The sequence below is a fragment of the Seriola dumerili genome, unplaced genomic scaffold, assembly GCF_002260705.1.
Source record: "Seriola dumerili isolate Sdu_G_001 unplaced genomic scaffold, Sdu_1.0 BDQW01000091.1, whole genome shotgun sequence".
Lineage (NCBI taxonomy): Eukaryota > Metazoa > Chordata > Actinopteri > Carangiformes > Carangidae > Seriola > Seriola dumerili.
Window position 1 is genome coordinate 7660880 of NW_019174346.1, and position 27042 is coordinate 7687921.

The following is a 27042-nucleotide window of genomic DNA, read 5'->3' on the forward strand; positions in this document are numbered from 1 at the left end:
GTTTGAAACAGGCTTGTGATGGAACAGGTAGATGTTCAGAGAATTGGAAACTGCTGTGACTTTCACACTGAGGTGGAGAACATAGCTTGTCATCCTCCGCAGCGTTTTTCTCTGATGATACCGTTAGCCGGCATACAGCTGTAAGTAACATGTACTGGAGACAGCATGGGCTGTTTGTTCACATTACCATAAGTGTCAATTTTCTTTCTTTTTTTTTTTACATGTTCATCACAAATGACCTGCCATGGTCATTCTGATAAGGACTGCAGCTGTGGCTCAGGAGGTAAAGCATCCAAGGACACTTCTGATTTGGATTCCATGCTTAAGTTTAGGCACTGAAATCACATGATTAAGGTGACAGGTCTGGTTATTTGACAGGGGGTTGTGTGAGGTACTTATCACTTACTTATCATACCTTAGTCAGTGTATTTTTGTACAGTAGGTTGCGATATGCGGCGTAACTGAGTGTGCTGCATAGGCGCACTTATGCGTAAAACTGTGGTAGTTCAACAGTTCACAAAATGTGGTGCTAAAGGAAAGCTCTGTTTGAAAGCAAGATAAAGTGGTGAAAATATTCCAAATAAAGTGTACACTTAAAGTCAATAATCGTTTTGTGGTGGACATTTTTTTAAGATGGACAAAAAACGTTTTTGCAGATGTCTCCTCCACAGCAGCACATCACTCAGCTTCAGCCTTTCCAAACTGGGATTGTAAAAATCTAAATCTACTGCACATAATACACTCACTATAGATAAGTACCTCACACAACCCCGCATCAAATAACCGCAACTATCGCTTTAAGGTTTGGAAAGGATTGTGGTGACATGAAGCATGAGACAGGACAAGTTAACTTTATTAACATTCAGCTGAAACCACAATCTTTCACTACCACTAACCAAATTAATGTCTTTGTCTAAATCTAACCACAGACTGGACTCCAGTCTTTGACCATCATACACCCATCATACACCCTGACCTCATTGCTATTATTTGTGTGTGGTACAAAAAACAAAATGATTATTAAGAATCAGAAAAATCCAGGCAGTGTTTATGTTTCTCTCAAAACATATTTTGCAGAAAATATGAATGTAATTTTCAAAGAAACAGGATTGGTTTTTGGAGCACACCCGGATCTCCATGCTGGCTCTGTTGAGCTGTTGAAAAAGTGCACTGCCCATTGTCCAAGAGATTATATGTGCATACAAGCAGCGACAAAGCTCCAACACTGTTACTGCCACTGCTGAGTACTGCAAGTACACATCACCACTGGGACCACCACTGCTTTTACAGCTAATACAACCTCTACCGCTTCTATCACTGAGATTACTACTGCTGGAATTAGTATTCACTTTCCACATTTATTCAGCAGTGGTAGCCAACTCCTCCAGGATAATATTCAGTCTCATCAACAGGCAGTTACAGTTTGTTTTTTTTTTTCACTGCCAAAATAAAAAACTATTTCTCATCAGGTGTGTGGTGGTCTGAATACAGATCTGTTGTGAAAATCAGAGAATTAGCTGAAGTTACAGGCAAAGTAGTAACAAAAGTGAAGTTTCAGGATAGATTTTCCAGTTCATTTACATTCAGAGTATCCTCTCCTGTCTTGAATAACAGTATAATTACTTCTGTAATCACCTGCCATTTTGTATCTTTTGTAGCTGACTCTGACCGTCTCTCCTCCATAGTACTACTGCCTGCAAGGTTTCCTGCACCCCTGCTATCTTCATCCAAATGAGAGCAAAGTCTTGTTTACAATATTGCTTTTATGTCAGGTATGTTTATTTTAACAGTCAAGGAACTGAATAGTAATAAATGCGCTCATTTGATGTGCAGAGGAAAGCACTGTTACAAATGCTGATGCTATTACTATTATTATTAATTGCACAAATAACAGTAGTGCTACAAATTTTACACCACCTATTATAGCAGCCACTACCTAAACAAGGCATGAATCACACAAGGCTATACAACAAAGGTTGAAATTGTATCACAACACTCCACACCCATGAAGAAAGCAGAAATAAATACATCAATGATAAAACAGAGTGCTACAAATATCAACAGGCTTGTCATATGATGCCTTACAGACATATCCCTCCGCTATCTTCGGTTTAGAGCGTGCCCCTCTGCTTTTCTCCATCTCCCAGCAGCTTTGGAGCTGACATGGACCACCCTTTTCCTCTGACAAATATCAATTACAGGCTTGGCTGAGGCGAATTGCTGAGAGTTTAGGCTCCGGTGGGATCTCATTGTGAATTGGATTGCCTGACTCTCACCACTGGTAAGGATCTGTGGAAGCATGGCCCTGCCCGTCTTCATGCTAAGCCCTGACACATCCTTTATAGCAGTTTGACCCTGACTGACATGACTGTGAACACCAGGGGAGAGCCAGCACTCGTTTGATAGTGCTCGGCCTACATTTATTATATAACACACTGATGTTCTTGGGTGGCAATTTAGCGGAAATAACTACATTAGATTTATTTCACTACCCATATTTATGTCCTGTCTTTTATAACTGTCAGTGAGTGACAGCTCTGAGCACTAATGATAAAATGAACCATGACATTTACTTGCTAGCCTAAAATACGGCTACACAGAAAAAAACATTTATGACTAACAGTGTATCTCCCTGCTTTTTACGGTGAATGCCTAAATAACTGGCAAAGCCCCTTATGTGGATGAATGTGGTATCTTTCCTTCCTCAAAATCTGACTTACACTGTACCCTCAGGCTACATTTAAAACCACTCCCTGTGACACCTCAACAGCTTAATACCCACGGATTAGCATCTAATTCTAAAAATAAAGAATTTTCATGTCCACAAAAATTATAATAAAGGCAGTTGCAAAACACAGGAGTTACATAGAGGCAGTTAGTCAGTGTGCATGACACATTGAGCACATAATTCAGACTTCAACACTCATCTCAAAAAAAGTTAAAGACTCCCACCGATGGAAGTTTTTAACCTTGTCAACATGTCCATTTGGTGGTTTTTATATAATACAAGACATATCATGAGTGAAATAAGCACTCAACGACCTGACTGAATATTTCCACCTTGGAACTGCAGTGAACCAATGACAGTCTCATAGAAACAGTTTCAGACAGCCAGGGATTCATACGTCATATAACCTAAAGAACCAATCCTATCAACTTGCGGGGACAGGAGGGCAGGCAACATAAACCTGAAACCTTGTCAGAGCGAGAGTTTGCATTACCACAACCACTAACACTACGTCAGCCACTGCCAAGTACAAGCTAACAAACAACATAAACAAGTAAGTCGCCAGTTTCGGTGCACAATTAATTCCTCAAAAGCTCCTGAGTCTGGGTCTGACTGAAGCTCAAACATGTGGCTGAGTCTATCTGATGTCTCTCAGACCATCCTGATACTCTCTGCTCTTTTTTTATTACTTTTTATGTGGGAAACAAACATTAATCATAGCAGAGAATTTTTACATAGTTTAAAACATGTCTGGAGAGGAACTTTCATACATGCAGAAAGAATATAACTGAAACTAAAAAACATCTATGAGGCCCTAAATCTTATCAATACTATCATTACTGTATTTACAGCCCCTACATACTTAGCAACCAATGAGAGTACAAACACATAATACAAATATACAAACATGATACAACTATCCAGTTCTGTTTTTGTTGGAAAGTTGTAAGAACAACCATGATCAGTAATTTGCAGGCACCCCGAGAGCCGGCTGCAGATGGCAAGTTACAGTACATCACCTACAAAGACTGTTGTGTTCGGCAAGGAAGTAATGCATCTCTCCGGGCCACAACAATGCAGGGAAGTCAGGACCCTCTGTGCTGCTCTTGAAAGGCATCTGTTTTGTGCTGAGCATGCAGCAACCATTACTGAAAGGTCAATATGGCCTCTTAGTGAGAGAGCTGCTAAGATATCTCTATCACTCAGCTGTCCTTCCAGCGATTATCTCACTCAAATATCATGAGTCGTAAAGCGCTTCACATTTGATCTTATCAGAGATGTCCTTGTCGGCTAAAGTTGCAATCCTCTGCATAAAATGCTCACGAACTTTGGAAAGGTCACATCTATCACGGTGTCCTAGGTCTTCCCTTTGTTGTGGAAGTGTACAGCACGTTTTGGCTAAAAAAATCCAGGCCAGGTTCATCAGCTCCTGCAGCCTGTTCTCAAACATACTCTTTGAGCAGAAGGAAAGAGAGAGTAGAGCGATGCAGCTAAGACTTTCTCCATGATGAATGGATGTGCTACTCAGCCACCAGGCACAGCGGCGTGAACCCACAATAAGAAAATATCACCACAGCTGCTTATTTTGATCCTTTGCCTTGGTCCAACACAGTGTTGCTCCCCTGCATTTCCAAGATTTTGCTGTGTCCACCAAGTTATTGTAGCAGTAGACAGCAGATACCCCCTCTCCCTTCCACTGCTTCTCACAGCCCCACTGTGCACCCCAGATAGCTGTGAATTATTTTGTTAACGTGTTTATGTTGGCAGCTTAAAATAGTGTCTTCCAGTGAGACCGTGGTAATATCCTTTGCCATTAGAACTGCAAACATGCATTGGCAGCTGGGTATTTATTTGGCCACATATTTGAATTTCCCATTCCCTCCTGTAATAGTTGTAATATAGAGTGGATATTTCTTCAGGCACTGTATAGATTAAAAAGCACTGTTCATTTGTTTAAGTTCATTACTGATGCAAATTTAGATAACAGCTCAATTAAGGTGCAACAGTAGCTAGTCATTTATGTATACAATGAGGCTCAAGTGGGCTCTGACAGTTTTGCTACCTAAGGCATGATTTCATTATAACAGTTCTTGTATTACCCACAATAACACTCTAACTATAGCAGTTGGTATATACAGATGAAGATCTGATACAATGCCAGAGGTAAAGCAGATTGCATGAAAAGTTTTTGAAGGGCGTATACACACACCTGGTATATGTGAGATATGGGTAAAAAAAGCACTAAGAAATTGATGTGAAATTCTTCCCACCGGATAAAAATAACTCATAACACTTTACACCATTTCCCCCCACCTTTGGAAATATCTACAGTATCCTGATGTTTAGCTGTATCCACAACCTTTTATTTTTATATCTCTTATTTCTTTAATTAGCCAATGAAACTTGGTTAAACAGTAACATAATAGAGACAAGGTTTCACAGCCAAATCTAAGGCTGTTTAAAATGTTCATGCTCAACATTTAATTGTTGTACTGTTGAAATATTCTAAATAAAAATGTCATAATGATCTTCTGATTTTCAGTCTGCCTCTAAGTCTGTTCATCACTTTGGTCCAGACTGAACTATCTCAACAACTACTGAATGGATAACATTTCTTGATTGATTTCTTGGTCTCCAGATCCCTTACTTTCCATCCAGCAACATCCTCAGGTCAAAATTTCTCTGAAGTTCATGACCAGATATTTGCAAAACTTAGGACATTCCTTTATACCACGACTGTGTTTAATGCTAATTAGCAAATGTTAGCGTGGTAAAATCCTAACCTGAGATGGTAAACATTATACCTGCTAAACATCACCATGTTAGCACTGTCACTGTGAGCAATTTGAAAGTATGGGAACATCTGTTCTTTCAAGCCATTCAAGAAAGCACATGCAGTAGTTTGGTAAGGATTTTCAAAATTCAAAAGATTTTAGTTTCATAATAAGAATGGATAAATGTCCAGATGAATTTCAAAACCTGGAGAAATCTGTGATTTTTAATCATGGTTTTGTTTCATCCCCTATACACATATGTTGTGATTGTCTGCCAGAAGGATCAAAACTAACTTTTACCCAGTTTTAAGCCACATTTTTACGATACACATTTTAGATCTTGATCGTTTTATATATCATATAATATATATTTTAACTGGATGAAGGAATTGGACATCAGCATCTATTAGAGAAACAAGCTGAGCAATCATTAGCGGCAGCTCAGCTTGCAGCCCCTCTGAACGATACTGACACTCAGGGAATCCTAACTGGGAGAAGCTGACTGCAATGGAGGTGAGGAAGACAACTTCCATGATCCCACACTACTTCACAACGTCATAAAAGTCTGTCTCTTGTGCGTCTTTTGATTGAGAGACCCCTAACAACAGAAAATCACATACTGTGCGTTTTAACATTTGGTCTCACTAAGGTCAGCATCTCTTTCAAATGACAAATAAAATGATTTCACCATTCATTTGTTGTTGTGAATACAAATGAGCCATAAACAGTGCCACTTGTAGTATATCTAAGGCTCAGAAACCAGTGAACCAGTTCTGTGACCACTGTGACCTATAAGATTAGTCTATATTTTCTTCGTTAAAAAAAAAAAAAAATCAATAATTTGTTTGTGCATTTGGTTTAATCTGGTGCTCTGGTGATGACATCTCATCTGTCCTTTCCATTGACATCATACTGTCCACGCTACACTGATCTGCAGTTTATTACATTGCTTCCATACCTTTTGGATAGGTCCCTGCTTGAGGACTGAGAGGTCAGGTTGCAATTCCAGGAAGGATTCTCTCTGGATTGGATTTAGCTTCCAAGGAGGACCTTCAGTAATACGCTCCTCACCCACATACCGTGATCTGGCAGTCTGAAACAATCATCAGGCTCCACTGCAGCCCAAGCCCGACCCAGGAGTGAATATGTACCTGCCCCTATGATGTAAACCCAGTGTAACAGCAGCACAGCCCATCCAACCAGTGATGGCAACAGACCCCACCCCAGGTGACAGTCGCAGTCCTGCCCCTATGAGGGAAAAAGGACACGCTAGTGATGAAAGATCCCACCCTCGGCAGTCACTGTATTACTGACCCCTGCCCCCTATCTGACAGAGCCCCACCTTTGTGACCAGAGCTAGCCCCACCCCCAGCTGCTGCAACAACTACAGGATGGACATTCATGGTCCCAAGCATTGTTGTACCTAAGGTCAGCCTCATAGATCCTCTAGCATGTAGAGTCTTTGTCTTGTTAGCAAAAGTCCTGCAGCCCTCTCCTTGAAATAAAAACTTAGTAGTACATCTACAAAAATAACAGATGGTTTTGTCAGAATTATTAGGCCGGCATTTGGACATGCAGACATTGACTTGATTAACAGGATAGCAACAGCATTAATATATTAAATGAAGCCACTGAACTTGGCAAGGGATTGTCTTATGGGCATGTTAGCCCAGGGCTCAGAAACTGTAATTGGAAACAGACTGATAAAGCCTGCTAAGACTAACAAAAGAAGCTTTATTTTTTCCTGTAGCGCCACCAAATTACAACTGACTGTGTTGGGTCTTACATCCCAGTGGGGATTAGAGGTCATCTGTTACCACAGATTTCAACAGCGGGTGTTGGGAGCATTTCTAAATGAGAATACTGAACTCGGTAACCACATCCTAGAGGAACAGGCAACCCTGGGATCTTTACTATTTTTCCCACCGGCTTCTTTGTGTCACTGTAATTTGATTGTTCCCCTTTTGTCTTCACTTCTCAGTATCAACACCAGGTGGTTCAATTAAAAATACCACCCTTAAATATTAAGTTGAAGATTTTACTACCATGATAATTTGCAACATTTACATGCGCTCACAGCATCTGCGAGCTTAGTGCATGACAAAATTCTTGTTGTGACAGTTCAGAGACGGTTCAAAAGCGAACGCATCAGCTGGGCATTTTTTAACAGTGTCTTTGCTAGGGTAGCGATATAGACCCAGTCTACGTGTGATGCTTTTAGCAGAGATAGTCCAAAACTTACCTTAAAAAAGGAACATTTTTAAAAGCACTTTAGACACCCAAGCAAAATCTTATTTTAAAATGGAAAATTGTTCCATAGCAACCATTCAATAATTGATAAAAGACTGCTGAGGCAGGGGTTTAGTCTTCTTGGAACACTTTGTCGAGCAGCTTCATTTCCATTGGGTTCATGACTGTAACGTAATATGCAGAGTGTTACATGAGGAGTAAAATAATTGGAAGGTGAGTCTCTAAATAGCATCTGTCTTTTGTCATTGTGCTTATTCCAGTACTCTTACTGTGCTGTCTTTGGCATTTTTTTTCATGTAAGGCTGAACATCTTTCACATTTGATGTTTTGTTTTTGTTTTTTTCTTATACTATGACTGTAACACTCTGGCATAAATTGCTGGAGTTATATTTTCATTTAAGTAGACATTATGTGCATACATCCTATATTGTGGATTTTCTCTGGGTTCCCCTCCCACAATCCAGAGACATACAGGTTAGGTTAAATAGCGACTTTGAATTACCGGTATGTGTGAATGTGAGCAAAAATGCTTTTTCTGTCTCTCTGTGACAGCCCTGTGATTGACTGGCAACCTGTCCATGGTGTACCCCGCCTCTCGCCTAGTGTCAGCTGAAACAGGCTCCAGCCCCTGAGCACAAGAGATGGATGGCAGGAAATGGATGGATATCCTATATCAGGGTTCGGAGCTAACGAACATTAATATTCTTGTTCTATTTGGAAATATTTGCTTTCATTCATCACTGCTGACTTTAATGAGTTATTTCATACACAGCACAGTAATCTCTTACATGACAGTCTGAATACAATGCATGTGCAGAATGAGGACAGTGGTTGAGTGACAGGCTTGGTTATGTGTTCTCAAGTCATGTCAAGCCAGTAGGAAGTTACAAGAGAAAAAGGATAGCTCTTATAAAACCTAAAAAGAGGCTATGAAAATATAAAGTTTCCCATTTAAGGAAGGTCTCAAGATGAAATGCATGTGTCTATAAATTCAGCTTTATGTTCTTATCCACCTTTACAGAAAGGAGGCACGCTCTGGATCCTCTCAGTCAGTGACAGCTGATGCTTATCTCAAACTCCTGCTGATTTGTCCCATTTCATCATTTGATCATAACTTGTTTTTTTTTTACAAGGTTGAATCCAAGGTGATACCTCTTGAAGTGCTGCATTTGTATTCCCTCTACTCTGGACATTCTCCCTCAAAGTGGCTCAATGGTGAAGCAATTCACAGTGTGAGAGGACCAGAGGGAGTCTGGAAGCTCATTGTGCCAAAATGCAGCTGGTCAAACCATTATACACACACACGCACGCATGCGCACCTGCACATGTAGTATATACAGTATAGCCCAAAGTGGCCTCAAACATTTGACTCGATATATACATGTATATATATATATATATATATATACCTTGTTTTCCTCTCTGTCAAAACCCCTTTTGATCCAATAACATTATGTTTTAGAACAATGGTTTACTTGAAAATGTGCACCATATATTAAAATGACATGAATAATTTATACAAACACGTAGAGATGTAATCTGCATCTCTAATTCGATTAATACACCCGGAAAATGGGAACCTATTCATATCCATTTATTCATTTACCAATGACAGAAAGACACAGTTGAGAGCGAATTACTGCAATGCAAGCCATTTGTATAATCCACTTCTTCCCTGTTGCTTAGAGAGTGAAAAACACAAACATATTGACAGAACACATCATACTTGATGCACTTCATGCATATCTACCTGCTAAATAGATTTTTGTCGAAGACGGCGTACGTGAAGCCGCTGCTCAATCACAGAAATACTTACAGACAAGTGAGGGGGCAAAATAGTTGTTCCCATGATGCACTGTAACTCAAATACCCTGACACAAACAGCTCTGAATGCAGCGTGGTATTGCCATCCCCTGTGTCATGCCTTCAGCATCCAGTCAGCTGAACCACTGAGATCAAAGCAGGGAACCCTCCTGCACCAGTCAGTGCCAAACAAAACTGAAAACTCCTCCAGTGAAGAAATCTTGCCCACAGGATTTGCTCAGACACAGACATTTATGAGACCATTAACCTTGTCACAACAGTTAAAACAGATGGCGGTACATAAAATAAGGGGGATGCCTGAAATGCCTGAAAGAAGCGAGGCACTATGGAAAGATACTTGACAACCGAAGATAAATTTCTGCTGGCAGCTGGATGTTTGCAAAGGGATCAGATAACTTTTGAAAGTTTAAATGACATTCATAAAGGTGCTTGGGCCATATCCAGCAATTGCAGAAGTGGTGTGTGTGAAGGTGTATTGATACTCTCTGTGGTATCTGATGATGCATTGGACAACGGATTGACAAATGAGACACAGGGTAACAGGGGTGAGGCTGCAGCTTATAAGTTTCTGCTGTTTTTCTCTCAACCTATTAAAAGTACAGATGCACCAATAACCAGAGGCAAATATGAGACAGCATATTGTTTTGAGCAATTATACTTCCTAGTTTCCATGGCTGCAGTGTTTCCCAAAACAACCATTATCTCATGCGTTCATTTCCTGTGAATGTCAATATGCCTTCTTGGCGAAGCAATCAGTCAATCATCCGAGTACCTCCTTGAATTTGAGTAGAACAAATGAACTACAGAGAATTCATTACACTCCTGTATTTCTTTTTGAGTCACTGTTACTTATTTATTTATTTTATTTTTTTGGAAGGGGGACGGCATTTTTATTCAGGGTACCTGCTGACATCTGTAGTTTAATTTTATTACAGCGGCACATAATGAGCGATGATAGAGTATAAACCACAAGGATCCTTATATTCAAACCTAGGAAATAATTATTAGCGTCAGAGGCAGTTTTAATACTTATGACAACATCTGAGAGCACTCCTGAAAACAAAAACTGTCTTTGTTGTTGAAGAAAATGAGCAGCATTTTTCATATGGGCACTATCAATTTGCCAGTAAGGAGTAGGTGTGTGCATGTCCATTGCAATGAGTGGCAGCTGAAGAATATTTCAGACAATCCAGCATGTATGGAAATCCAGTCTCCTTGAAGAACACCAACTTTACACACAGTTAAGGGTATACTGTGCTACAACACCTCTATAGACTTGTTCCTTTATTCTTTACTTCCCTCAGCATCGGACAGTGAGGGCAAGAGAATTGACAGTATCTCCTTGCTGCTATCTAAGCACCCACCCTGCTCTGACCTTTCCATTAATAATGGCCTCCTCCAAATGGTGTACTGCAAAGGGCTTTGGCCAATGCTTCAGAGAGGCTGGCCAGAGTGGGAAAATTAGCTTCTTCTTGCACTATCCCTCAAAGCCCAGCAATCCTCACTACAGACATGAAGGTTACAAGCGACCGAGGAGCCCTAGAACATGAATTATTACAGGCAGCACAGTAAGACTGCAGGTCCTGAGAGATGTGAATGGATTACATTCAATAAAATACTTTCGATTATTTGATGACATCAGAGGCTTATCTTAACTAAAAAATGCTGTTTTTATTGTCTGTGATAGGAAACAAATTCCAATCTCCTGCTACATACCCATTTACTGGGATTGGACTACTTCCTGCAATATTCTGAATGTTGGCATTAGACACAAAGTGTGAGGGATGAAATCAATCAATATGAATGTAATTCCTCAGACGCTAGTCTGAATAAAGTCTTTAACAGTTAATCTATTTTGTTCATTGCGAGACAGGGTAAAGTAAGGTGGCCTGGCCATGCAGTTGCAAGTGAAAACTGTTAAACTGCAGGATAGTGACTCTTGGTCACTATAGAGGGAAACACATATGTGAAGTTATGGAATTCAGTAGAGCTGAAACAATTAGTTGACAATTATTTTGATAATATATTAATCATTTAAGTAATTTTTAAGCAAAAAATTACTAAATATAGTTTTTCCAGTGACTGAAATACAAGATTTCCCAGCTTTTACTTCTTTTCTATAAGTAAATTGAATATGTTTGGGTTTTGGACTGTAGGTCAGACAAAGAAGGCAGTGTTTCATGACAAATAACAAAGGTGCAGTACACCTGCCACTGGTACACCCTTATGGGTTGTATCCATGCGTAGGTACAGCCAAACAAATATGGTCATTGCGTTGGATGACTTGTAGACCAAAAAATTTATTAGATTAATTGAAAATAAGATAATCAGCAGATTAATCAATAATGAAAACGATCTCTAGTAGGAGCTTGAGAGGTTTATTATTGAGTAGTGAATACAGCACATAGCGTTATAAACATCTGATACATCCAGTAGAACTTATTCTGCAGGAGAAAAAAAACATTGCTGCTAAATAAAGGTCCTGTTTCCATCACATTCTTTCACTCAGCATTGAAAACACCTCGGTACATCAGCTTTTTCAACTTCATGTTGTTTCTTTGCTTATGAAGACTTTCTTCTCTCACTTCTGAGCTTGTTTATCATATCGGAAGGTTCTGAGTGCAGAGTAGGAGGCTTTATAAACCTTAGGTCACAGTACCACACATCAGCTGCACTGCGGTAAGACAATACCACCAAGCAACAGCTTGTTTATCTTATATGGTATACTCTTTCTGAGCAGTGGAACTTTAATATCTAACCTAATCCTGTTGGCCAAATGTAATCCAATTTTATGCATAACATGACATTCAACATATGCAGCGTCACCAAACATCCTGACAGCAGCTTCAAAGTGCTGCCAAAATCAAAAATGATGGAGGAAGAAACAATAATTGTCACAGCATGTAAAACCCTGTTACTGACTTCTCACTAGAGAAGGCTAATGTCATTTTTAATTTTTTGTGCATAAAATGTACATTTCCACCTGCACTGTGCATGATGTTAACCTCCAAATAATAAGGTATGCACATGCTGATGAAATACCTTGCTTTGTTTCTGTTACAGCCTTCCCTGACTGCAGTATAATGTCTTCATTGCATCACAGTGCATCTGAAGCCTCTTGTTGCTTTGCTATGGTAATTAGGCCCAAGGTGGTTTCAGTTTTCTAACACTGGTACAGATTAGGTAATAATCACATGGATGCTTTTTTTTTTTAAATTATTTATGAAGTGAACAGATCAAGAAACATCACCCTGCCTCAGTATCCTTTGACAGTCTCCCTTCCTAACATTTCAATTTCAAAACCATATATCAGTGGTCGGCAACCGGCGGCCTGGGGGCCAAAACTGGCCCACCAGCAATAGTATCTGGCCTGTCATATTATTTTGATAATCTCTCCACATTTAATTATAATGTCCAAACACAGAATCTACCGCCACCTGAAGAATGCTTATTATGCTTTTATCCATGTTGCGAGTGAATGATGTGTGAGTGAATAGAAGGAGTGAAAAAGTCACACGTAGAATCACTTCCTTTGTAGTGATTTTGCCTACAGAATAAAAGTGTTAATAATAAAATAAAATAAAATATATATGTAAATAATATAAATATAAAATTTTAAAAAAGGAAATAAAGGTTGCTGTTCTTCTTTTTTCGCTTTTTTTTTTTCTTTGCTGCAATGCCATATTTGGAGCTACTGTAAGCTATTATTCTGAAAAGTTCTGACAGGAAGTTCCAAAGGTTCTGTTGCTTTGACAGATCTGATATAGTGGACTTTGACATATGTGATATGAAAAAATAACACCAGTTCAGTAAATCAGTCAAATGTATAATATGTGACTGTGGCCACAGTGCCATACATGTGAACAGTAAATTCCAGTTGCATTTTTATTAATCAATGTCTTAGATTATCCTTTGATTATGTTCTGGCCCGCCATCTAATGGCTTAGAAAAAAATCGACCAGAAGCCAAACTTACATGCCCGATGGTATATAAGGTGTTGAGCATGTTTAGTGTAGTTTTCTAGTTTTTGTTTTTATCTGATACTTCAAATCACAACTGAAAGCAAATGTTGAATGTTGTGTCCAATGTTGTCATCCATCATAACTTCTATCCACTTTAAAAAGAGGTGCTTCAACTTTTTGTGTCTGGATTTGTGTTCATATGGAAAGTGTCACTGTTTGCAGCTTTTGTCACCAGAAGCAAGGCCTTGTTAATTCAGGTTCATTATTGAAGGGCTAAATGGGGAGAAGGAGAAGACATTAATCACCTAGAGCCTGCAAGAGTGGGTCTGTGGATGGCTTAATGGCACATTGTCAAACCAGAGTGCCTCCCTCTACCCAGCATTTATCAGACGAACAAGCAGAGTGGCTGATGACTAGGAAATGCACTGTAAGTGGGAGCCTCTTTTGCCTTTATGAATCCTCTGAGTGATCATTGAGCAAAATATTAAATTATGGCACGGAAGGCTGGAGTGACAGGAGGTAATCATGCTGCCTGAATGATATGTAATTGTTTTCTGAATTGTAATTATAGGGTGAGAGAAAACATTGGCCTACTGTAATTAACGGTGAGGAACAAAGTTTTTCAGTGGAAAATTGGAATTCTCTGGGGATGAGCCCATAATATGAGTATAGAGAGAAAGCAGTGTGTAGGAAAAGCAAAGCAGAGCTGAGATTTTATGAGGCAGCTGCAGAACAACACACAACACACACCTTCATAATATGAGTGTTTATCCAATCCATGTGTGGATGATGAATATTGGTAATTCCTTACAAAGGTGGAGCTCATACCAGCAAGGGCCAGGAAGTTAACAACACGGTTACATGATCATATCGGTTTATCTTAAAGCTGGCAACATCCACTATACACTGCTTCTTGCCTATACTAAAACACCTCATCCATGCAGCTTTGTGTTGGATAATATAAGTATCAACAATGTGATATCAACACATGATTACTACATTTATTTTGAGAATAATCAAAACAATATTATTATCATTAAGAGGACAACCTTTATTGGTTGATGTAGTATAAAACTGGTTATTAAGCATCTAAAGATGTTGGATTTATTAACACATAACATATATCTTATTCAAACTTGCTTCATTTGTTTGAGTGACAAATATTCATCAAAATAAGTTTAACTGTCTAATCCAAATGTGTGGAAATGCTTTTGTGCAATTAAAATACAAATCATATTTTCTTGAGTGTATGATTTTCTGGAAATACATTTTCTGTTACAAACTAGTAACAGCAAATGCAAATGTTAATGCTAATGCCGTTTCTAAGAGAGAGGGTTGGTTTTTGAAACATTTTCCATTGTATGCCATCGAATCAGATTTGCAGGGAAGTCTCATATGTTTATTTTATGGCTCAAACGAAGATTGATTTGTTTTACTTGAATAAATGGAAGTGAAAGCCTCAGTCTACCTGTGTCAGTAAAGTTAAAGGTAAAGCAAAGGTACACTGAGCAGCACAGTCAAAGAGGAAGGGTTAAATAGCAGCATGGGACATACATACATGGGTGTATGGGAAATGTGGTTCTAAAAGTGGACCACCAGATGTCCTTGTGGGGGGTTCCTGGGGGTCCACTGCAAAAATGGGAATCATTAATTTTCACTATAATTCCATCCATAAGTAACACAATGACAGAATGTATGAATGTTTTGGTAAGGGGTTTCAAACGCTTTCTGTAATACAAGCAAAAATCTAATCAGTAGGGGGGACCTTGGGACAAAGTCTTATCAGATGGGGTCCATGGTCTAATTTGTGCCAGTTTAGGGGTCCTTTATGTGAAAAAGTTGGAGAAACACTGGTCTACAACAATACCAGCTGTGTGAGATTACGGCTGCCACCTTCTCATGGGGCATTTCCATAAATTTGTAATTTATAATGATGTTTCAAATTGCAACATTTAGCTGTTTTAACTGGGCTGAATTCTAAATATCCCTCCTAAAATGCGACCAATTTGAGGTGGTTTCGATGGCCATATGTGCAATCAATTCAACTGGCTCTGTAGGACCTTGTACTAACTGACAATTACTGTAATACCACTGCCATAACCTGCAGAAGGGAATTTAAAACTGCATGAAAGCGTCTCGTAGCCCACACTTCAAAGAGTAGCATGGACTAAGTTGATAGAAGCAGCGTGTGTGAAGTCTGGTTAGGGGGGAAGGAGGCAGGAAGGCTCAAAGGAATGCTGATATCCACCTTTTGGTTGCCAGCCCAAATCTGAGCCTGTGGTCGCTTCAGGCTATTGGGAAGAGGAGCCATGCGAAACAGCATGGAGCATAGTAATCACAACTCTCCTGCTTTTGCCCGCCTTGCTCCACCCCGTTTTCCCCTTTCATTCTCTCAACACTCTCTTTCTATTATTCTCCTTTTCTCACACATTCTTTATCTCCCCTGCATCTGGTCCTTTTTCTCCTTTTCTTCTTCTCCACTGCCTCTGACTCTCGATGGTCTGTCTCTGGAGTGGTCGGGTGATCAACAACATTATGGTAAAAAACGTGTGTAAAGAGAATGCTTCCTTTTTACCTATTTCACCACCTCCACTCCATTGTTTTACGTCTATAGCTACGAAAAATAAATTGGTCCTGTCATTGAACATGCCCATCCTTTCTCTATGCAAACAACGGGCGTGCCGTATTGACTACCATGTATTTCTTTAGGGGTAGAGAGAGGATGTTATATTGTAGTAATAAAGTTGTCCCTTGGGGGGGGGATCTCATCATATATAACCTAGTAATTACTTTTCAAAGTCATGCGGTGCAAGAGATCAATAATGTTAGAGTTCTCTGCGTATTAAGAAACAAATGGCACCAGCTCCAGGACTTATGCCTCTGACCTTTCAGTCATTACCATTCTGTATTTTATGGTTATTGAGCTATATCACAGCCCAAATAAATGAATTTGGAGGATACAAGCAAGGGGTGAGTCCTCCATGACATAGAGTAATATCTATTTATGTTTTTAATCAAATGTATATTGCCATTTTGATTGGGTATTGGTTATCATATGTGACGGGGTGTGTGCAGGAGGAGCAAGATAAGAAAGAATCCATGTTATTTTTCATAAAGAAAAGCACCATGCTGTCAAATAATCAAGGCTGTTTTATTTCTGCTCTCAGTTTTGATCACATACAAAAGCACATCTCAGTGAATAAAAAACACAGACAATGTCCACACAGCCAGAGACATGGCACTTTTTCAACCAAGGCTATAGCCAGCCTCTCTTACCTGTCTCTTGAGGAAAAGGAAATCAGTGAGCTTGCCAAGGGTGCAGTGAACGCTATTTACCAGTCCATCAAGTGTTAAACAAGTGTGCTCCGATCTGTCTGCCTGCTCGCTGTGAATCAGCTCTGCACGTGAAAACCTCTGCTTCAGGACGGCTAACTGTGCTCAACCATTTCATTGTTTTCACATACACATGTATACACAGCCACCCAAACCAATGCAATGCAGACACAAGTGAAGCACAAGCATGAAATGATAATGTACACCAACACAAAAAATATGCATTAGTGTGTCCAGGACTGGCTTGTATGATATGATGGTAAGAAATCCATATGTAGTGCTCTATCCATTTCTATACTTGCTATATTATGTTAAAATCTGAATTCCACAATTCCTTTTCCCCCTGGACATGTACATTTGCTGTTTTGTACATTTAAGGTCATGGTGTTTCAGATTTTTATTAGTCTCTATTTTCTGAGCTTGAACTGGCATAAATAATTTAAAGCTCCCTTTCTACCAGACCTGGTGTCTGCTTTTTTTTTGCACAAACAACATGAATTAAAATGCAGAAAAAAAAAACAGCTGGCGGGGGACCCTCTGAACAACTGCACAGTACACTGCTCTCAGCTGAACACTCGGGTAAATCCTGTTGTATAAAGTGCTGGCTGCAGCAGTGCAGAATAAGCAGACACAACCCTGTCTCCTTTACTATACCTGATCCACCCGGAGTCCCACAGCATTATGAGCACGTACCGCAGACCGTTTAATATGCCACTAACGTCCAAGTTCCTCTTATGTCATCAAGAGACCATATACGTCCAGGTCGTATAGTACGTCCTCATTCACTCGACATCAATATCAACCCCCTGCAAACAAACTGAGCTCTGGTTCTGAAGATTTTCAACATCTTGATTTAAATAAAGGCCTCTACCCATGTCACACCAGCACTCTCAACTGAAAATTACCTTAATATACTGCTAAACTGTTTCCCAGTTCAGGATCAGGAGGTGGAGTGGGTCAATCACAAATTGGAGAGTTGGTAGTTCGATTCCTGGTTCTTCCGGTCCTCATATTGAAGTATCCTTGGGCAAGACCCTGAACCCCAAACTTGACCCTGATGTATTGTCTGTTGGGTCTGAGCTCCACCTCATGAGCTGGACACCAAATATGTTGAATTTCGGTTGTCTATCAATTTATTGGCTATCATAAATTAAGAAAAATATTAATATTAAAATATTAATGTTAAATAATAACTTTAAAATTAATTAAAGTCTGCGGGGCACCAGCCTAAACTAATAGGCACAATAGCCAATATGGTTTCAGTCTCAATTTATTACCATTAATCTGGAACTCTGATTAACAATTAGCTTACTAACTATAACCAAATTACCATATCAACAGTAAGTTAAAGTTGAAGGATTGGAATTCTACAAAGTAGAGGTTGGTAATTTTCACGCTTGTGCAACATTAAACACACCAGTAGTTATACTTAAAGGCATTTATTTACAATGGAGCAGAGTGAAACACAATGTCTAATCAAGTATATACAGGTGTGTGTATGTGTGTGTAGGGGTATGTGTGTGTGTCTGTGGGGACACAAACAAAGGCAAGATGGCCAATTCAAAGTGATCACTGTGACCACATGACCTGAACAAAGAAGACTACAAAAGATGGCGGTAAACAAAGAAACTACTCAAAATGGCTGCTGAGACCACCTGGCGCGTGTGTGGGAGGGAAGATGTGAGCTTTGTCAGCCTAGCTCATGTAATCTAAAGGTACCAGGTTAGAGGGAGGAGGTTAGCTTCATGCAGGTTCTAGAACTGAGACGTACTGCTATGTGTGTGAAGATACGAGTACCTGATTAACTGTATGACTGACCACAACCTAAGCAAACATTACAACAACAAGACATCAATCAACAAGTACATTAACAAAGTTAAGACTTCTGCTGATTAGTTATGCTGTGCTGTGCTGTGCTGTGCTGGGAAAGGTTAGGCCCAGTCAGTTAACATTACCCAGTTCTTGGAACACACAAAAAGGTCCTTTCCAGTGTTGTTGTAAAGTCCAGTGAGTTGGGAGGCTTCCTGGTGGAGTAAAGTCCTGTCTGGCTGTGTTGCTTTGCTGTTATCTCCTTTGTTCTGCTCACAGAGTTAGCTGTTCCACGCTAACTCTGCTATGACTCCTGTTGCTTGGAAAATCAGCTGGCCTTGTGTCGTAGCTGCTGATTCTGAAGAGAACTTGGTTCACTCTGAGTTAATCCGAAGCAGGTCGCTGCTGTTGAGGAGAAAAGCATTTGCAGGCTGCTGTGAGCAGGCCGGCAAGAGAGCTGGTTTCTCAGGTAGCACAGCTGACCTGGGCTGGGGCCTTGTTGCCCGTTGAGGAGCTGAGAGGAGAGAGCAGGAGCTGCTCTCCAGAGCAAGCCAAGAAGAGAAGAGAGAGAAGAGAAGAAGGAGATCTGGTTTTGTTTGGTGACACCCTTGGGGGTCACATGTCACACGCTGACCCACACTGGCTGGCCAGTAAGGTCCGTGGGGGGAAGGGTCGTCCCCAGGTGTGAACAGTGAGGAACTGTGGAGTGTGAGTTCCTTTGTCCAGTGGAGCAAAGAAACATCTGGTCTCTTGAATGATAAGTCCAAACAGTCCCCCCTTTGTTGTCAGGATGCCACCGTGTCATCCTGAGAGCATAATGTATAATTCATTTGTCAGTTCATTCAAGGGGTTACATCCGGGCATTTGTCAACACTATCTATCTTGGCTAAGCAAGAACAATCAGGTTACAAAGCAGAATTCAGATAATAACCACAATGATGGAATAGTGTTAAACAACTAACATGTTTCCTAGTTACTCATGGTGTTAGAGAGGACAGGAAAGTCAGTGATGTTAGTGTGTTAAGGTGAGATATAGAGGGTGGCACCTAGAATGACAAGGTTTGGAGTGTCTGGGTGAGTGTGCCATGTATATGCAATGTCCTAAACTTGTATCAGACGACAGGAAATTGTTACTAATCTCACCTGTAAAGTACGACTAAGGAGTTACCTACCTACCTGCAGAATTTGACAGTAGTGTCTGATTCGATTCAGAATTTGGTTTGCTGCTGCTGCTGACAAACCATTGTGTCCATCTGCAAGAGTGTAGGGTACCCTGAGCCTACTTACTGTCAGTACTCATTGCGGCAAACTCTGGAGCGCCGGTGCTTTAAGTTTTCCCTAACTTGTGGCACAAATCTGTAACTCTCTGAGTAGCTGAAATCAAGAACATTCAGAGGCATTGTCACTGTCTGTGATATCATGGTCAGAGATGACGTGGTCATTATCTGATCCATGAGTTGACTGGTCCTGTGTCTGAGCCAGAATTTCTGCGCAAGGCCGTCTCCTGCTCCTACTGTGGGAGTGCCTATCTCTACGCACTTGGTGGACGTGGCGGTTACACTCAGCTCCCGTATGTGGCCTTTTATCACCCCCCTTCGATCTGTTCTGAGGGTGATCTTTTGAGGTTACATGTCTGTGTGACGCTAAGGTGTTTGAGCTGCCAGGCTCAATTGTTTTCCCCCTTGCCTTGGAAGTGACCATGGTTTCCCAAGCCATTTTTGTCATCTTCTTTATTTCCTGCATGGTGGGCTTATCTTGATGCGTCATCAGTGTAACGTGAGTGCGCACACATGGATGGAGGTTCTGCAGGAACAATGACTTGAAGGTGGAGTTTTCCTCTAAGCCTGGTGTGTTCCTACCCTGAAAATATGCATGCCTCAAATGTTTGCAAAAGTCATTGGGATGTTCATGGCGGGAGTGTTTAATTTGAGAAGCTGCAACCACAGATTCTATCTCATCAGCAGCAAAAGAGAATTCTTCTGTCAGTGCTTGACGGAGCTCTTTGTAGTAACCGCTGACCCTGGGAGGCAGTGATTGCATAAACTTGTGCACTGCTTTTGAGCTGGTCTTCCACACAAGTTTAGTTTTCTCCCTTTGGGTTGCATGAGGCAAATCAATTACGTTGTGATCTAACTCCCTAAAGTAGTTTTCACTATGTTGATCAGAGTTGTCTGGATCAAAATGTTCAATGTCCTTTGCTATGAACTCAAGCACTTTGAGGCGGGGGCACTGTGACGTCCCTTCTGATGAAGGCGAGACTAAGCTACCTGGACAACCATTCCAAAATCCCATGTTTCCTACAAAACATATTTGCTGTTGCAAATTAGTTGTATATAACTATAATTTCTTGGGCGCAGGCTTGTCACATGCACATACCTTTAAATAAACATGCAAACGCATCTCTGTTGTGTCATTGCTGAGAAAGTGAGGGATCCCCCTGATCCCGTCGAGCAATATCTTAAAAGTCACAACAAAGGAGTGGTGGGAGGGAGCAGGTAGCATTGGGCGAGAGGACGTTATCAGCAACATGCAGTAAGCACCTCTCTTCAGCTTTCTCCCAACAGCTTTAATTTTTTTTAAGTCTGACAGGCACCAGGAGAGCACACAGAGATCCATGACCTTAACTTGCCTGCTGAACTGGGTGGATATTTGTTTGTTTGTTTGGTTGTGTGTATGGGAGCAGTGGGAATACTTTAAGGACACACCAGTAGAGCTACTATGTGCACCATGTCCGCTTGTTGCATACAGATGTTCTCAGTTTGATGACAGTAATCCATTTCCTGTAGTCTCGGAGGAGTAAATGACGAACACTGGATTGATTAGGATCTTCAAAATAAGTTTCTATGCAGCTTGAATTGCATTAACAACAACAGGGTACACAACTAAAGATGATTATCTTTCTCTCTGTCTTTCGAGTATGAAATTGCACAACTCCATTTTCAATTTCTCCGTCTAATCCCCCTGTATGCCACTGGGCAGTGAGCAGCTAGTCAACCTTGTGAGCAAGACCTGGACTTAAAGGGCTTTCCAAGATAATGACAAGAGATGATATTTTTGATGGAAAGGATTTCACGCTATATTGTTCCTCACATTGGTAAACTAACCCAGGTCAAGTCACACTGTGCAGAAAAGCTCATCAGTGAGAGTGGTCCTTCGAAATGTGCAGGAAAGATGCCGTGATTCAGTCTAATAGGAAAGTAGGAAACTGACTGAGGTAGACTTGGAAGATATCCAAAATATAACACCTTAATAGAGTCCAGTCCAAACATTGAGATATATGATATTATTGTATAAATACATGTATTTTTTTACATTATTATATTGTTGTATTTTATGTTTATTGTATACGTTATGCTGCTACCAAACAGCAGTTCAATAAGTTTTATTTGTCACTTGACAAAGTAAAATGTACAAAAAAAGAAAAACATCAGTGTTCTGAAAAATATTGCATATGGTGGGAAATGTCGCAATATTTAATAAGATCAAATATCAACCCAAGCCTAGACTGAAGATAAATGGATGATTTATTTTTGAGGGGACAGATTTTGGTTCAATAATTAAACATGCACAATCTTTTTTCAACCACTAGACCTTGAAAAACAGACCAAAAACAACAGGTGCAACCTAGGTTTAAATCACCTGTGCATGTCCAGTCATGTTGCAAGAGCTGCAAGCAACATGTTTTGAAATAAAATACTTTCATTGCAAATGATTTTGTGTATTTTTGGGAAGCATCAGTGTCAATATTTCATGCAAATTCACATTTGAACAACAATCTAGTCATCTCCTTGGTTTTTTGACTGTTATATTTAGTAATTCAATTATACAATGGGCTGGAAGCCTGTTATCTTGCACTCGCTGTAGACCAACACAGCAATTAATTTTTTGGGAAAAAACAAAAACAACAAAACAGAAAAATGAAATGCTGTTCATCTACTATTTAATAGAACCGTTACTTTGTTCAAATACACAAATTTGTGAATAATTCCCTCTCTGAAACGCATAAATCTAGAAGATTAAGGGATAAATTTGTGGGGTACTTATTTAAAAGATAATATAATTCTGTGATGTTGATAGGAAAAGGAACATAAAATTACAGTAAAGAGTTTCATCAGAGCGTTAGAAAGACATAATTGAGGAAAATGTAAAAACTGTTGATAAAATGCAGAGCAGACAAAGCTTTTTATGGATTAAAAAAAAGCCTTTGAACTCATATTTTACATTGCAGGCCACTTGGAAGCCACTGTGTGTAGCGTAAGTGGATCTATCCCACATAAACAAACTGACAAAGAGCAATGTGCATTGTGTGAATTCTTTCAACGGGAGATGGGACAGTGAAGAGAAACTGTTGTTGCCCAGCAAACACAGGAGTCCTCGGTTAGGTGAGATATAAAATGCTTACTCTCCACACAGAGTGCCCTCTATTAGATCTGCAGCATGAAGTCTGCTCACTTTTAATAGGATTACAACATTTGCTATGCCCTGCTGCTGTAGACAGGTGCTCTCGTGGTTTGCAAATTGCTTTTTCAAATATTACATTTCATATTTTTCTTGGGGTTAAGCTATTCTCTCCTATTTGATAAGCAGTCATCTGTAAGGAATGCTATCTAAGTCAATAAACAACATCCCATCTCATGTAAAATATGATGGAGCAGAAGATGATCCATGACTCTTTAAGAGTAAATCCACGGCATTTGTCATCGTCAATATTTTTTTCCTTTAGATTTAAAGCTACATGCATCAATATTTGTACATTAAAAATTAACCAAATGACGATGTGTAATGTGATTCCAATCTACTACTCCCAGTAGAGAATTATCTTTTGACTGCAGTTACCCTCAGCTTTTTGGAGCATTTCAGCCTCTTTCAGCTCTTTGATTTGGTTTTATGGCACCACAACTTTACTGTTATGGCTTCAGTGTTATTGCTCTGATCACACTAATTTCCAGCAGCAGAGTATGTGCAGTGGTCACGATAGCCAAGACTTCATGACAATTCCTCTCAACCAGCCATGTGACTATTTATTGCTTTTGGTTTCTCACAGACAACTCACATAATCAGTGTGTGAAATAATTAAATTCATATTTTTAAGAAATGACTTGCTTTATAGTCCTTGCATTTAGATTTGTGATTTGTTTTTTTTTATTTGTGGAAGAACTGACCTTGAAGTAAACCCTAGAAGTGGGATTAGTTCTAAAGCTGCACACTGATGCTGTCAGTGACTTATGTCGTTAGAAGAAGTGTGCTTCTTACCTGTATGCAAGGAGTAGGGGTTATCATTTAAAATGTTTAATTTCTGGTGTCTTCCAAGGTCTTTGCAAAGTACCATGAGAGACAAGATGTCTGTATTCATTATTTCCACACCATCTTCCCAAAAAGGTAAACTTCTAAGAGAAAAACTGGAGTCTACACCAAATGACAAAATGACAAAATAGCTCTCCTGAAGAACAAGCTCTTACTGAGTTAGTCTGAGCCAGAGAAACTCTGTTTACCTCAACATGTTCTGATAATTGGTGATATTGATCTGGTACCCTCTACAGAAAAAAAAATACCAAGCTTCAGCATCCAGGCCTGATGAGCTCTGTGTTTACCATTCTGCAGCTTTGACAGTTTCCTCCTTCATCCTTCGAGTGCACGCTGTGGAGCTCTTTTGTGTTGGTAAAAGCAAAAAGCACTGGATTAGCATGACAGGCACGAAAGAGTGTGTGTGTGTGTGTGTGTGTGTGTGTCTGTGTGTGTGTGTTTGACCTAAAACATCACTGACCAACTTTATCTACTGCAGACACTGTATGCATGGCAACAAAATCCTATTATAAACCCATATTTTAAGCCTTCTCATTCAAAAACAGTGTAACCTAACACTTGATTAGAAGACATGCTGTTCAGCTTCCATCTGTGTGTGTTTGTGTGTGTGTGTGTGTGTGTGTGTGTGTGTGTGTGTGTGTGTGTGTGTGTGTGTGTGGGTGCGTGCGTGCGTTTGTGTGCACGCAAGCATGTGTCTTTGTGTGTGTGTGGTCGGTGTATTTGTGGAAGGCCTGAACACAACATACACGGGGACACGGAACAAGAAGAAGCCCAAGAAGAAAAGGAAAAAGGCAACTTTCAGTTTCGGCTTGACAAAGAGAGCATGTGTGTGTGAGACCATAATGAAAAAATGTTGATCATATCATGCAATTTTCTTCAGCATTTGGGGATAAGAAATAATAGCTGGTATTTCAAAGATGATAAATTGGCCATAATTTTATTCTACCCTGTGTTTGAATTGTTCTGAGTCTTGGAATTCAACGAGCACAGTTCCTGCTTATTATGGTTTATTATATCATTATTTATAACGTGTTGTAGTTGCTGAACAAAATATTAACACCGATGCAAGAATCTCCTGCGTCTCATTTTCAGGACTGTGAGACCTATTTCAGAAACATTTTCGGCAGAGTGCATGTGAGAGCTGGATTGATCTGAAGCTGAGATTGTAATTACCAACAGAAAAACAAGCCAGCTTTCTCTCCCTGGCTTTCTTTCCTCTCTCCTCTCCTCCTCTCATCTGTGTCAAGATAATGTCTTGTTTCTAACATGACAATACCACAGTGATCTCCCATACAGCTTTGAGACCTGAAATACAGCTGATGTGTGATGAAAAATAAAGAGGGACTGTCATTTACTTAATAATACTTTCATAATTCTCAAGAGTCTTAAAGGTATATTATGCAGGATGTTCCTAAAAACATGTTTAGACTTGTTTGTTTGCATATGCAGTTTCAATTTCTCTTGTCTCTCTTGCTTTTCAAGCAGGGGAGGAGGGGCCGACCTTTGAACGGTGTGTTTCCAAACAACAACCGGCGAATCTTGCATAGTATACTGTATAGTAAATTTTCATCACTATCTGACCTTAATATTAGTCAAAGTTCATGTAAGCTACTTTTGAAAACCTTTTCTGCCACTTCAGATTCACACTAATTTATTTCCATAAAACAAAAGTCAAAAACCACCCAACCAAACCAATTTATCTTCGCAGGGAAAGGTCATAAAATTAATGAATAGTGCCAGTATAGCGATACCAATTACTTGTATTTCGTCAAAATTGCTTTAGGCAAAATTAGTCAATTTTCAATAAGTTGTACAAACAATGTACAAGAAGTAAGATCACCTTAACATGTATAATTTAAACCCAACAATATCTGCTGTATCAATACCTGACAATATATGTATAGTATCTGCTAGATGCTGACTCAACACTGGAGAGAGTATCGCAACAGGTTCTTCAATTAAACACATACGTATAGTTAAAATTAAAGTTTGGGTAAATAGGGTTAACACCATAATTTAGAATGCTCTCGTTGAAAGGGGGCACCAGTCCTCTGAGACCATTGTAGTCATGGTTGCAACAATAACAATGTAAGTTCAAAAACCAACCAAACATGGTTCAATACAGTAGTGTTTAGATTTCTGCCCAAAGCGTTCAGTTTCTGTTTTCTCAGACCAGAGAATCTTTTTCCTCCTGCTCTCAGAGTCCTTTACGTGTTGCAGGCTATCATACACCTTTACTCAAAGTGGCTTCTGTTGAGCCTCTCTACAATAAAGAGCTGATTGATGCAGAGCTGCTGATTGACCTTCCAACAGGTTCTCCATCTCTTCAGAGGAGTTCTGAAGCTCGGTGACTGTTTGTCTCCTCCCTGACCAAGACTCTTCTTACCAACTTATTCAGTTTGACCAGACAACCAACTCTATAAGAGTCCTGGTGGTTCAAAACTTCTCCCAAATCACAATTATTGAGGCCACTGTGCCCCTAGAAACAGTTAAAGCTTTAGAAATGATTCCCCTGATCTGTGCTTGGTCACCATAGGTCACCACCAGAGTTACTTGGACTACTTGGGTTTGGTTTTTGTCCTATCAAGGTCCTCCTTTTGTCCTCCAGTCAAGTTCTAGACACATCCCCAGGATAATCAGAGCAAAGACGAAGCACCTGAACACAGTGTGGAGCCACAGTAAAGGGCCAGCATACTTTGGTGAAGTTTTTGATTTTTACAGTAATACATTTTTAAAAATTAGGTCATTATGGATTATTGAGTGAAGATTCATGAGCAGATGTTGCAATTTTGTTCATTATGAATTCAAATTACAACACAATAGAGAGTGAAGGGGTCTGAAGCCACTTTATATCTAGAGTGTGGTCCTAGTTTTGTATTTTTTGAGTTCAGTTCATGGATTTTAATAGGTGATGTACTCATCGATACTTAAATTCTGAATAAACTACTTATGCAATCTATATGTAATTTATTTGGCTGTTGTAACACTGCAGTTTCACAACTCTAATGTACAGTCATGCCCAAAGGAAGTGGTGGGGGAAGCTTTTAAACTGAATATG

The 27042-nt window shown here is 39.8% G+C and overlaps 1 protein-coding gene across 2 annotated transcripts in view; it reads right to left on the reverse strand.

The window, feature by feature from the left end:
* The window catches only part of LOC111222229 (opioid-binding protein/cell adhesion molecule homolog), a 428859-nt gene that overhangs the window by 366546 nt on the left and 35271 nt on the right, over positions 1-27042 (reverse strand). The window contains exon 1 of one of the 2 annotated variants that reach the window (XM_022745875.1): positions 6461-6582. The exons of the other annotated variant lie outside the window; for it this stretch is intronic. The gene's annotated coding sequence lies outside the window, so the exon portion shown is untranslated. Of the gene's footprint in view, positions 1-6460; positions 6583-27042 lie in introns of those variants that run through there. 2 annotated transcript variants of the gene reach the window in all.